The sequence below is a fragment of the Ixodes scapularis genome, unplaced genomic scaffold, assembly GCF_016920785.2.
Source record: "Ixodes scapularis isolate PalLabHiFi unplaced genomic scaffold, ASM1692078v2 PGA_scaffold4__175_contigs__length_147842914, whole genome shotgun sequence".
Lineage (NCBI taxonomy): Eukaryota > Metazoa > Arthropoda > Arachnida > Ixodida > Ixodidae > Ixodes > Ixodes scapularis.
The window spans coordinates 137,820,311-137,833,077 of NW_024609879.1; the positions used below are offsets into that span (position 1 = coordinate 137,820,311).

Sequence of the window (12,767 nt, forward strand, 5' to 3'; positions counted from 1 at the left end):
TCCGATAAGTACCTAATGCGTTGTTTTCACTTCATGTTTCAGAGGGAGATATTTGCCAGAATTAAGTTCTTGGCATGAGTTTTCAATTTGGTTAGACAGGCACACCAAGAACTTAATTCTGATAGGTATCTCCCGCAGGAACACTAAGGTAGAAACACGTGCGTGGCGCTTGTCGGACTGGTGGTGCCTTCCCTGCAAAAGGCAAGCAAACAATGCCGTTGTTGGAGCTGTTACCAACAACCGCCACCAAGTTTTTGAAAAAGTAATGTTTTTTTTTTTATTTTAATTTCCTTCAAGTCAGAATTAAAACTTCAAATACAATTAAATAATTTGACCAGTAAACAACATATTTTAGAAAATTTCTCTCGATACATCAAATCGTTGATTTTTACAGGCCGTTTTAGAGTTAACCTTTCTTTTAAGGCGCCCGGTATTTAAAAACGACTAGAACCTTGCGGTCGTATTAGCAATCCCACTCCTACTTTTCTGGCTGTCGCTTCTCCATCCGTTCCTTCGCGTGAGCCAGCCATGACTTCAGTGCCTTCTCCACCTTATATTCAATTACCCCAAGGCCCTTATTGGCGAGCAGATATTCTGGAACGATAAAGAATGCAAGTGTGTTCTAAAGCTGAAGTGGTGCACGGAAGCAAGCTGTTTTCTGAAACAACAATAAGTAACCAAATGCACAGTGTATTTTTCCAGGATTCAAAGCAACTTAACATTGGCCGGATTCCAATCATTAATTCTTATACTCCGTTTCATACTTCAATGCAACGCTACTGGCACAAGCGTGTGGCTTCATCTAGCATCGCACTTATGCAAGGGCGCGCGAAAGCGCAAGATCAAGCCAGACGCTTGCGCCAGTAGCCTTGACAGCGTTGCGCATTAAGTATGAAATGGAGCATGGGCAGCCATCAAGATAGGCAATAAAAGTAGTATTTTATAAAGATCCACTCTGCATCCAGCAAACTTGGGTTGTCTAAAAACCACTGGGCAAAAAATTCGAAAAGACCTGAATATCTATGATGTCAGAGTAACTCGGCTTTACTGCGAGCATGGGATCAAGAAATAATGTGCTGCTGCAGGTAGCTAGCTTATCTCGACGCCTCCTGCTGCAGTAGCCACCGACGACTCCTTAGGTCAAGATGTTGTGATTATCAGGCTTCTTAGTTTTAACCCCTTGAAGGACATGCAAAGGAAAAAAAACTTTTTTTTTAAACAGGTTAGATGGAAAAATATTATAAAACGAATTTACAAAGAAGAAAAACAATTTAGAGCTATATTTAGGGCGCAAAACGAATTTGTAGTTGGCACCAAACTGACAAAAAATTTTTTTTCAAAAGTAACCTAAAAGTGCCCTAATTTTTTTTTTATCTTGAATTGTTATTCCTCCAGTATTACACGGAAAATGTCAAAAGTTTATTACACAAAAATCAGCGGAGGAGAAAAAAATATTTGCCAACTAAAACGAGTGCTGCCATCTATGATCAGCACCGCAAAACTACTCGGACGAACCTAGCTCGTCCGTGGAATTGAGGGCCACCGAAAAAACCACTGGACGATTTGAGCTCGTCCACGACAGTTTTAGCCAGAAATTGGCCGAGGAGCTCAGCTCGTCCAGGGCACTTGAGGGGTTAATATTTTGAACTCCCGGAGGTTTGAGTACGCCACTCAATAGTGTGAAGTCAAATTTAGTCAACAAAGCCCAAACACTGTTATGGCATATTTTGGCAATGGGCTGATCATGTCGAGATTCAACAGTTAAATGGGATGCTTAAGAAGTTAAATATCAATCATAATTAATTTTTTGTGCAGATTATCACACCACACTCATGCTTGCACATGTGCTGTGGTTAGTAGCATCACCCCAAAGAAATATTTTTTGTCAACTATGCCTCAACTATTATTACCCGTTGATGCAGGAAAATGTGCACGCTCACTAGTTCACAGTCCCTGCATAAATTTATATGAAGAGTAAATGTTCAGATTGTGTTAAATTTTCCAGTTGATTAGCTTTTGCTGTTACTGTGACAAATTTTAGTAAATTCGGTGCCCAAACAAGTATAGACATGTTTGCAGTGTTCACCACCAAATTACTCTCAGTCGGTTGCAAGCCTCTATTGGGGGAAGTCAGCAAAGTTACATACCGAGCAAAACTGTCCAGCTCCGAACGTTACAAAACTTCCTCTTCCCTTTGCCTCCCTGAAAGCTAAATTCAACTGCAACCTTATCTGACATTAGCTTATGAAGGACCCTTTGCAGGGCGTCGTAGATGCTTTTTTTGTCACAGCCTTTCCAATGCATCTTCTGCAACAGAAAGTAAAAAAAAACGATTAGAATCCAGTGTCATTATTGTAACATGGCTGCTGTTTTTGAGATATCTCAGTTTAAGAATATGCAACTAGTAACACATAACATTTTCACCAGACATTTGTGCAGAATGTCCAAGAACAATGTTTACTTAAAATGGCCTGTACAAAGTCATCAACTTGACCTATCAAGTGGCATTCAATGTACTAAAAATTTAGGTCTTTACTCAGAACACAAAATAAATAATAAATAAGAAACAGATTTTTTGTCAAAGGTAGGACACACACTGTCGGGAAGAGATGGAAAGACGGCCATGTTTCAGTCAGTCAGATGAATCGGTACCTTTTAAAATACACCACCCAGTTGCACCCCCCCCCCCCCCCCGACAAATCACAGCGCCACAGCTCACAAAACCGATTCATACGATTCTTCAAAACTATATTGAATCCACCCCGCTGCAGTAGCTCATGTTAGTTTGGGTACAGGAAAGAGGTTTCACGGTGCAACTAAGTCTTCCACTCCACCAGGCAGCACTTTGTTGCTTCTGTTTTCTTACGCGTCCTTGTCTCTGCTGCCCAGGGCCTACACCACACTGCCCCGAAAGCCACTTTCACAGCTGTGTTAGAAGCAGCTGCACTGTCTCAAGATGTGCTCGACAGTCCCTTTGTACCTGCTCCAGAATCTAAATGTTGGGTCTCCTCCGTTAAGCAGACGATCATCTGCTTTTGCAGTGCGCAATAACACAAACAGGTGCATTTCATCTGTCGACTTTCACACTCTACAAAAGTGGATGCATTGCAGACCCCATAGAGAAATTGAGAGAAATCCGAACTCTAAGCACTTGCTGATCTTTTAGTTTCTCGTGCTTATCTGCACTGGACACACCATATCTGGGTAATGTTAATGAACATAGCAGTTCCTCTATCTGTTCTCAACAGTGTCCTCCGCGCTGTCGAAAAGGTCAGTTGCTTCTTTCTTATGTCCTTTGTACGAGTTGAGACTAAAAATTGTAATGCCTAAATATGCCCTGTAAAATATATTTGTGAAAACATCATATATCATTGCTGAATTTTTCAGGCCATTTTAGTGCGAGCTCTTCTGGGGGACACAGGTTGTAATCAAAGCAAGCTGATGGTGTTGCAGATCGGCGTACATTTGAACCTACAGGCAACTAAAAAAATCTGGCCCCAAAAATCATGATGCAACTTGAAATGGTAGGCATTAGCTTACCAGCTTTTTCTTCATTTCTTCGCTCTCCAATAAATTGTTGAAACTCAGAAAATCCTCAACCGTGTTGAATGTGTCCAAGATGATGCCATCACGGGAGTCTTCGACATACTGAGCATTCTGGCTTAACTTCGCCACAATCAAGTCCAGTTGTTGAGACTGCTCCTCTTGTTTAGCTTTTACCATGTGCAGCAGACGGAACAGTTCTTTCTGCATTCCTGCAAAATATAAAAGGTATATTATTGTTAATGTGTGTGTCATAACAAACATGTTTCAGGAAAGTGGTAGAGCAACTGAGAATAGGGTTAACTTGCTGATTTAGAAAGCTTTCAATAATTCAGACTTGGCTCATTTAAGCACATTAAAGCAAAAATTATTTACCCAGAGAGATTGATCTAGTATGTTAATGTTATGCATCTGACATTTATCTGCACTGTAAGTACCAGACAGAACTGCTTGATTAGAGAAACAGACTTAAAGTGACATGTTAAATTACCTTCTTTTAAGCATTCATTGGACATTCTTAGGCTGGTCAAATCAGTATGTTGAAAACAAGCCCTTGTGCTGGTAGTGTTTTTATTCTGCAACCTAGATAAAAAAAAATTGCTATGGTAAATTTGTGAATACTCTTTAATAGCTTATTCATTTGGTTCTGTTCATTCTACTTGTTTTCCAACGTCAACAATTCAATCTAAACTATGCACAACAGAAAAATAATATGGGGAACAGCACTGAACCCACCTTGGTGGTCTGCTGCATGGTGACTTTGATGCTTTTCTCCGTACGGGTGTCGCCTTTTGGCATTGTGACCTGTGCGAGATTTTCAAATAGTGAATATAGCTAGCACAGCCATATATGCAACACGAGGCAATATGATACACGAGTCTGAGCTTATGCTAGCTGCATTTTTCAGTCTGCCAACGAGGCTACATGGTTAATTTAAGCATAATTATTTTAGAATTAAAGAAACTAAAAATAAGGTGTTTATACGCGAACTCAACTCTCCTACGTCACGCCGCGGTGGTGGCGCGTCGGGCGCACTTCCGGTCTGGGGTGGTGGGCAGAAGTCGCCGTGCGAGACATGCATTCCTGCGTTCTTTTGGAAGAAACCAAACAATAAACCTGCTTCTCGTCAAAATGCTGCGACAGGGGCTGTACCAAGAGAGTCTGGAAAGGTCTGAAGGTCAGTCTTCACGTGTTTCTGCCCCCTCCGCTTGTCCGAGAAGGTGGATAGTAGCCGTGAAAAGGTCAAACCAGACGTTGTCGAACTAAGATGGTTTGTGCCGGCAACACTTTGTGGTCGCCAGATGTAGTTGTTTTGTTTGTTCCAACATGAACGAGAGAAAACCGCCAAGTTGTCCGGACCACCCAGGGGTTCAGTGCGTCTTCAAATTCACACGGCCGCCTGATCGTTCGAACTTTCGTCTGCTCTTTCAAACTCGTCTGCTTTTTGTCGTCTGCTCCTTCAAACAAAAGCGTCCCGTAGACCAAACCTTGACCCGGTGATTGCAATAAGAAGTAATTTCAGCCCTCAAAAGACTTAAGTTGGCTCGGTGTAAGAAGTAGATACAAGATTCTGATCATTGGTACCAGTGGCCATCACCAACTTGTTACGCTTGGTCTGTTCCCGCTTCCGATTTCCAGTATCGACGTCGATCATCGCCGCTACCTTCTACACTTTTGCAGCAGGAGCGACGTCGCGACCAAAAATAGCTAGAAGAATCTCGTCATGGTTTTGGCGTCCATTCTGCGGCGTTCATGCGAATGAATCGCCGCACTTGAAATTATTTACGCAAAGGTTAGCGGCGTAACCAGCCTTGAAAATTTCGCTCAGGCGATTAAAGTGGTAAGACATTGCTATGAGGACGTGGAATCGACGATTCTAACGCGAAAAAGAGAATACAGACTCACGCAGACGCCGACAACGTGATATTCCAATGGTTTGTTGACGCAAAACGCGGTGCTTCTTGCCCGCACTCCATTGCGCATGCGTTCGAATTGCCGTCTGCTCTTTCAAACTTGTTTGCTTTTTGTCGTCAGCTCATTCAAACAGCAGCGGCCCGTAAACCAAACCTTACCCGGTAATTGCGATAAGAACTAAGTGCAGGCCTCAAAACACTTTTGAAGGTTGGTTGGGCTAAGTAGGCTAAGTGTAAACAGTAGATACCAGAAGATGTTGATCATTGTTAACTAGTCGCCAACACCGACTTGTAATTCCCGACTCTACTTGCGGTTTTCAGTATCGACGTCCACCATCACAGCTACAGTCCGCGCTTTTGCAGCCTGAGCGACGTCGCGACTGAAAATAGCGACCAGAATCTCATCGTGGCGGTCTGGCTTTAGCGCCCATTCTGCGGAGTGCACGTGAAATGAATCGCCGCACGTCACATTATTCATGCAAAGTTTTGCCTGGTTAGTTTTGCTGAAGCCGCTTAAGTAGTCAGACATTGTTAGGAGGACGTAGAATCAACAATTCCAGCGCGAAAAAGAGCACGGGAACTCCCACCGACGCCGACAGCAATGCAATTCAATGGTTTGTTTATCGGCGACGGCGGGCTCCTTGCCCACATGTCTACCGCGCTTGCGCGGCGCCGGTGGCGTCCGCTAGGGGCGCTCCGGTGTGTTTGTAAACATGAGTTAGTTTAAATCTCTCACCTTTCACACCACCTCTGCAGTTTTCCTTGTGTGTCTTCTGAGATGAATGATCTGGAAGATCGCCAAAAACTTAAGAGCTTTAGTAAAAGAATGCTCAGCACACTAGGAACTGTTACCAATAATAAACTGCGAAGCCTGAGGAATTAACCGCATTATAGGCAAGATGGTGTATATTCACATGTGGCCCTGAAACTGTAGCACACAAGAGCAGAATAATAGGCACCATGAAATCTACACAATGTTTCCGCTGCTCGGTCGCTCCGTTTTTTTTTTTGTACAAGTCTCGTGCTCATAATTTTAAAAGCAACAGTCCCTTCCAAAGCCTTACGCATTAGGGCTGTGGTAATAGAAATAATACAATTATAATTGTATTAAGAAAACAAAAGCCGAATATTGAATTGAATACCAAACTTGTTTCACATGAGCTCAAATATTTACATAGCTGTGCAAGAAAAAGCAGCTGGTGTGTGCATTCTGTGGTCAACTTTTCCCATCGGGCCCTAACTGGAAAACTACTTTACACATTTATTTCTTGCAATAGTGTAAGCTTCTAAGCATGCTTCATCTAGCACTCTGAAATGCACTTTGCAACAATATTTCGATTTGAAACGGGGACTTTTCTTGGGAGGCATGGTGCGGTGTTGGATACTCTCGTCCCCTAATAATTCTTGTCTGTCGATCACCAAGGGCCTTTTTAGCTGCGTGCTTTTGGGTATGCAGTATTCAAAATATACTTATTTATTTATACTCTATTAGCTAGCCCATAGTAAAATGAGAAAACCAAAATGCATTTCGCATATTCCGAATGTAACAGGACAGGTCTTTCGGTCGCCTTTTGACGAATATTAATTATACTCGAGTAACTGAATACTGTATTAGCAGATGGATTTGCAAATCGAACTATTATGAAGTCGATTAAACAACATAATTAAGTACAATGTGCCTGATGACCAGAGCTAGAAGAAATAGCCTTGTAGTGATACAACTCAATTGATCTGACAAATTCCTACAGCTGAGGGGTGCTAAAAGAAGTCATGGAGAAAAGCCTAAACTGTAAGGGAAAGAAAACCAGACAGACCAACTGTAACTCACCTTGTTGCACTTGAGGGGGCCCATTGATGACCACAGGAGGGGTTGGTGGTGGTTCAAAAGAGGTTTCTCCCGCTTCGTCCCAGTCATCATCAGACTCTGCCGCAGGTGGAAGTGGTTCCTTTCGTGGTTGCAAGTATCCGTGTGCCTCTGAAAAAAATTGTTGTTTGGGAAATTACTCTAGACACACATGCTCAAAGCCAACATAAACAGGAGGTCTACATCCGAATACAAGTTAAGGTCGCAACAGATGCACCACAACAGCCTCATTGCAGGCAGTGTTCCACCGCGATGCGCTAATGGCAACCTTTGCAGTTGAGCAAGTCGATACATAGTAACAGGAATAGCAGGAAAGCGAAACTGCAAATATGCAGCAACCAGGCATGGAACTACACAAACGCGGCGCTGACTCCTGTCTCTTGCTTTTTTTTTTTTTTTGCCTCAGTAAAAATAAATGTAAAAAGAAGTAGCAGCGTAATGAAAGTATGCTTTAAATTTCTAAGGGCCAGTTTGACTTTACAAAAGGGTTGGATGCTTGTTTCAAGGCGCACATTCCATGTTTTGGGGTGGCATGGCGTACAGCTATCTCGCCAAGTCCTTTTTCTGCTTTTTCTAATGCTCATATTTATTTGAGAGAAATAAAAAAGCATCGTCGTATTTGCATTACTTATTTCGTCATGGCTACCGCCTTTCCTGGTTGTCCCGTGGAGCGATGTGCTGCCTAATTGGAACATGGTGGCGTTTATTTGGCTCAACCTCAACTTGCAAAAAGTAGGATGCATCAGTTGTTATCTAGATGAGGCGATATACAACCAACTAGGTTCAAATTGTGGCACAAACACACCAGACAGGGCCTTAGCGAGGGGGGCGGGGGGGGGGGGGGGCTTGGAATCTTTGAATTTTCCAGTTTAGCTGGCAGCTCCTCTCACCCCTCCCTCACCAAGGTCAACTTCCCAAAAACAAACCCCACCAAAAAAAAAAAGCTTCTGGCTACAGGCTTGACATTAGACACACATTAAAACACATCAATTCTACTGGTATAAGCAGTGCGCAAGAGACAATGAACTCACTAACATCATTTTTTACAGGCTGCATAGGGTAGGCATGTTTAAAATAAAATCATAGTAGCGAACAGGGTGTCCAACCGGAACCGAACTGAAAATCGGACCGTTATTTTATTCCGAACTGTAAGCGAACCGAATTGAAACGCGCGCCGTCATCTTGCCACTGAACCGGAACCGAACCAAAAAACAAAATAATGGTGAACAGTTCAGAAAACGGTTCAACGGCTTCTTATTTTGTAAAACATGATAGTTAGCTAGTAGTTACAATACTTGCGTGCCTTAAAGAAAAGAAAGCAAATGCTTTGTATCGAGATTACGAGTTTCTAGTGTTTAATTCCTAAATTAGGTTTTTTTCAATGTCATGGAAATGTTTATAGAAGGGTGAACAAAATAAAAAAAAAAAGCTGTCGTCCTGCTTTGGGGCAGTAATTGCCACGGCGTGCTAAATAAGGGAATATGCAATCACTCAATTAGTAGTCGTTTTACTTCCTTGTTTGGGGAGAGCTGTTCATATACAAGCCGAACAGGACTCAAAAGAAAGCAGGAAACAGAACACTTAAACCGGAACTCTTTTTTTTTTCTTGCCAGAAAGGTCAATAAACGTCTACCCAATTTCAATCTCAAAAAAAGAGTCGACACACGTGCATGTGAACTCAAGCTTTCTTTAGTTTTCGGATCGTTTTACCTACGCAGGAGCCTGCCAAAACTCCTCCAGTCCGGCTGTTGCTCTCCTTCAATCCATCTCTCCTTCAATGGACTAAGAAAGAAACCTACGGGTCGTCAGGGCCAATAACGGACGTGTTAAAAATGGACGTTGCAGATTGTTCCCTTTTGCGTATGATCGAGAGGGTAATATAACACGTAATTTCTAACTGGCTCGCGATTGGACGTGGCGACCCCGTAGCTTTTCGTCCGAGTCTATCGTAGGGTGATATAGAGTACAGATCAAAACAGTATTTTCAGGTCACATGCCTGTAGAAGGAAAAGGAAATCCTAGCAGCCGCGGAGTCCATATGCCATGCAAAGTGTCGAAAGGCGCTCAAAAGCAAAGGTTCCGTCTGTTTGGAGGGCTTAGACGTGCTGCTTCCATCAGTTACTTTGCTCCTTTGAGGTGGCCATGGGGTGGGAAGGAAAGGGGCTAGACCCCATAAAGGCGTGAGGAAGAAGCAAACAGAGTATTTTCGTTTAGCTTAACTTAATTTGACAGGTCGGAAGGAAGACTGACGACAGAAAGAGTAAAACACGCAAGACGACAAATGTTTAATAGAAGTGTTCGTCGTCCTGTGTGTTCTATTCCTCCTGTTGCAGTTAACTCTACCAACATACACTTCAGATAACTTAACAAACAAACGACACGTAGCAAGGAAGATTCTTTCCTAGCAATATTCAGGTTGCAGAAGACAATTTCAGCTATTAGGAGTGAAACCGAAAGTTCTCTCTATTCGGTCATTAGTCTGCACAAGAAACAAGTGCAGAGTGGGTGACACTTATCCACTGACTCAAAGTCACCCCTTCCCCACTTTTCTCTCTTGCGCGGAGTAATGGCAGAATAGAGAGAAGTTTCGGTGTCGCACGTAAGGACTGAAAATTTGAGACGCAAATATTGCAAATTGAAATTTCCAAACAGAAACTAATTTTGAGACATGCCTATTCTACCCAGGCCATTAATGAAATATTTCTTATGAGTAACATGATAATCAAACCGCTAGAACCATAAGCTGTGGGGAATATTCTGTAAACGATAGCTTACTTGAAGCACAGAAGCCAGCTAGTACATCATCCTCATCAGTTTCAACTGGCTCCCATCGGATCGGCTTTTCTCGGCGTCTTTCTACGTCACTTTGCAAAATCAAAGGTCTCTTCGGCTCGCGGAAGTTTTCGTCTAGGCTTCTCGTACGACTCTGCAAGTTCGAGAAAAAAAAAAGAAACACAATACAAAATTTCACACACTACACATTTGGAACTATTAAATTCAATAAATATAAAGAAAAAAGTTCAACTGCTGAACTTTTGAAACCAATTCATGTGCAATAAATTTTGAGATGTAAGTTATGGGAATGCACTGCCATACTAACCAAACCAGTGCACCTTAGCCGCTTCCAGAAGTCTGGCGGTTGGTGCACGTTTTGCAATATTTGTTGCAACTTCCTCGGGTTCTTCTCTGGTGGCCAAGTGACATAGCCATCCTTATACCAGGACCTTGAAAAAACTGCGGCGATATCATCTTCATCGCTGAATTTCACGACGGCAAAATTCCTAAAAGTGAAACCAAGTACAGGAATTTGTTATTTCAGGGAAGACAGCTGAGAGAAGGCAGCACAAAGATTAGTTTGGAAAAAGAATGGAGACCTATGTATTACTCAGCTCCTATGGTTAGTAAATTTGCACTGCACACTAGCATTCTCAATCTGAAATTGGTATTTTCCAGCCTTCAGCAGGTGGCCTGAATTTAAAAATAATACTAGTAATATTAAAACTTACTGCAGCTAGGTGGAGCTGGCCATGGTGAAGACCAAACGAAAAAATGTATTCCACGTAGGAACCCAAGTATTTCTGCACTTTCTCTGTATTATTAATTCCAACAGAAGTTTCCAATATGGTCACCAGCTCCGAGCTAATTATCATGAAGCAAGGGAAAGACAATAGTCTTGTTTTCATATTCAAACTTGAGGCATTTGAAAGATATGTCCTCTAAAGCCCAAGCGGTTGTGGCTGAAGGATTTGAAACCTCAAAAATGCCAAGAAGAGAAGATTTTCATGGATACATCTAGATATCAGACCTTGCAAGAAACCTGGTTCCAACAACACAAGGAGACCCAGAAGAGAAGAAAGCGATATTAGAGGCTTGGACTATGCTTCCGTCATTCATGACAAAGCAGCTGTCCCTGGCATCAGTTTTCAACACAAACTTGTGAAGGACCACAACCTTTTTGAACTGTGGCCCTCTGCAACCTGCAGGTAGCCGACCACTCTCGTGCTCTGAAGAGAAGCATGGTTCGGTTGACGAGACATTTCCTTCTGCGCCTCCATTATACGCTTGTACAACTGCTGGAGAGGCATTTCAGGCTTTCGCTTTTGCTTCTTAAGCTTCTGCATATAATTCTCAAATGGGAAGGCACTCCACCCATTCATTGAACCATGGGCCCGCACATCCGCAGCAAGGTCAATTAGTCCATGGACATTGTGAGAAGCTCTTTCTTCTCCATAAAGAAATATGGACGTCCTAACAAAGTGTAGTAGAAGCTGCTCTGCATAATCAAGGAAATCCCGACACAATCTGGGTGATGACAAGATTGTCAAGGCAACATGGAGAGACATGAAATTCTCGTACATATCTACGGGAAAGCTAGGCACAAACACAAGAGGGCTAGCGTACAGAACAGGCACGTAGCCAGGGGCGTTACCCATGGGGCCCGCCCCCCCCCCCCCCCCCCGATCTTCTATTTTGCTGGGGCCTCCTCTCCCCCCTCCCCCTCATACAACATTTTGTCATGGGCGGGCCAGCCTGAAACAAAATCCTCGCCACGTGCCTGGTACAGAAGGATCCGCTTAAACTCAGTAGCCTTCCATCGGTTCACCTCAGTGAGACTCCGTGGTCGTGTGCTCAGTTCGGAACAAATAAAATGCCAGAGGTGGCAGAGCTTTCCTGTAATATCCTCTTTGACGCGCCTGTGTTGTCTGTACTTTTTGGAGCCCCTGAACCAGAGGACAATCAATTTCTTCATAACACCCAGCAGCACCAGATGCATGTACTCCAGTGGCACATCTTTAGCCATGTCAATAAGCAGTTCCTGTAAGTTGTTTGTGCCATGTGATGGTCCTTTTGTCTAGCTGTGCGAAAGCTCTGGTCAATCCTCAGCTCCGCATCGAACTGTGGAAAGCACTGTCTCCGACCAACTGTTTTTCCCTCAGTTGTACACTTCGTGCAACTGAAGTATCCATTATGGCTTTTGATGGAAACCACGTAGGCCTTAGCAGGGGCATCACAAATGATTTGTGTGAGCCTGACTGCCACCCTGCTGTCATTGAGGAAAATACCAGTCTCCAGCAAGCTGACCATGTCACGTACAAAGGCCGGCATGAACAGATTTGGAACCTCTGGCTTCGACTGCCCACAAAAGACACCTACCGGAAAGGGGCGGCCATTTCCGCAGTTTGAAACCCTACACAATATTGGCCAGAATTGGTCCCGTGTGCTTTTGGTCAAAGGGAGCCCATCAATGTTTATCTGCAAGTAGAGGCATTCTGGGAAAGTTGTCAAAGCTTGTAGAGTGTCCACCAAACCAGCAGCCAGTCCAAAATGACAATATTGCCCACCACCCAACTCCGTTATTGCTGGGCAGTTTCTTGGAGTATCAAGCAGAGTTTTAGCACAGCTTGGCACGGAAGAGAAGCAGGGATGGTTCTTGGCCGAAGGTCATT

General features: G+C 43.3%; 1 pseudogene; it reads right to left on the reverse strand.

The window, feature by feature from the left end:
- Positions 1 to 478: 478 nt before the first annotated feature.
- LOC115310912 lies at positions 479 to 12,405 on the reverse strand (annotated as a pseudogene).
- Positions 12,406 to 12,767: the final 362 nt, after the last annotated feature.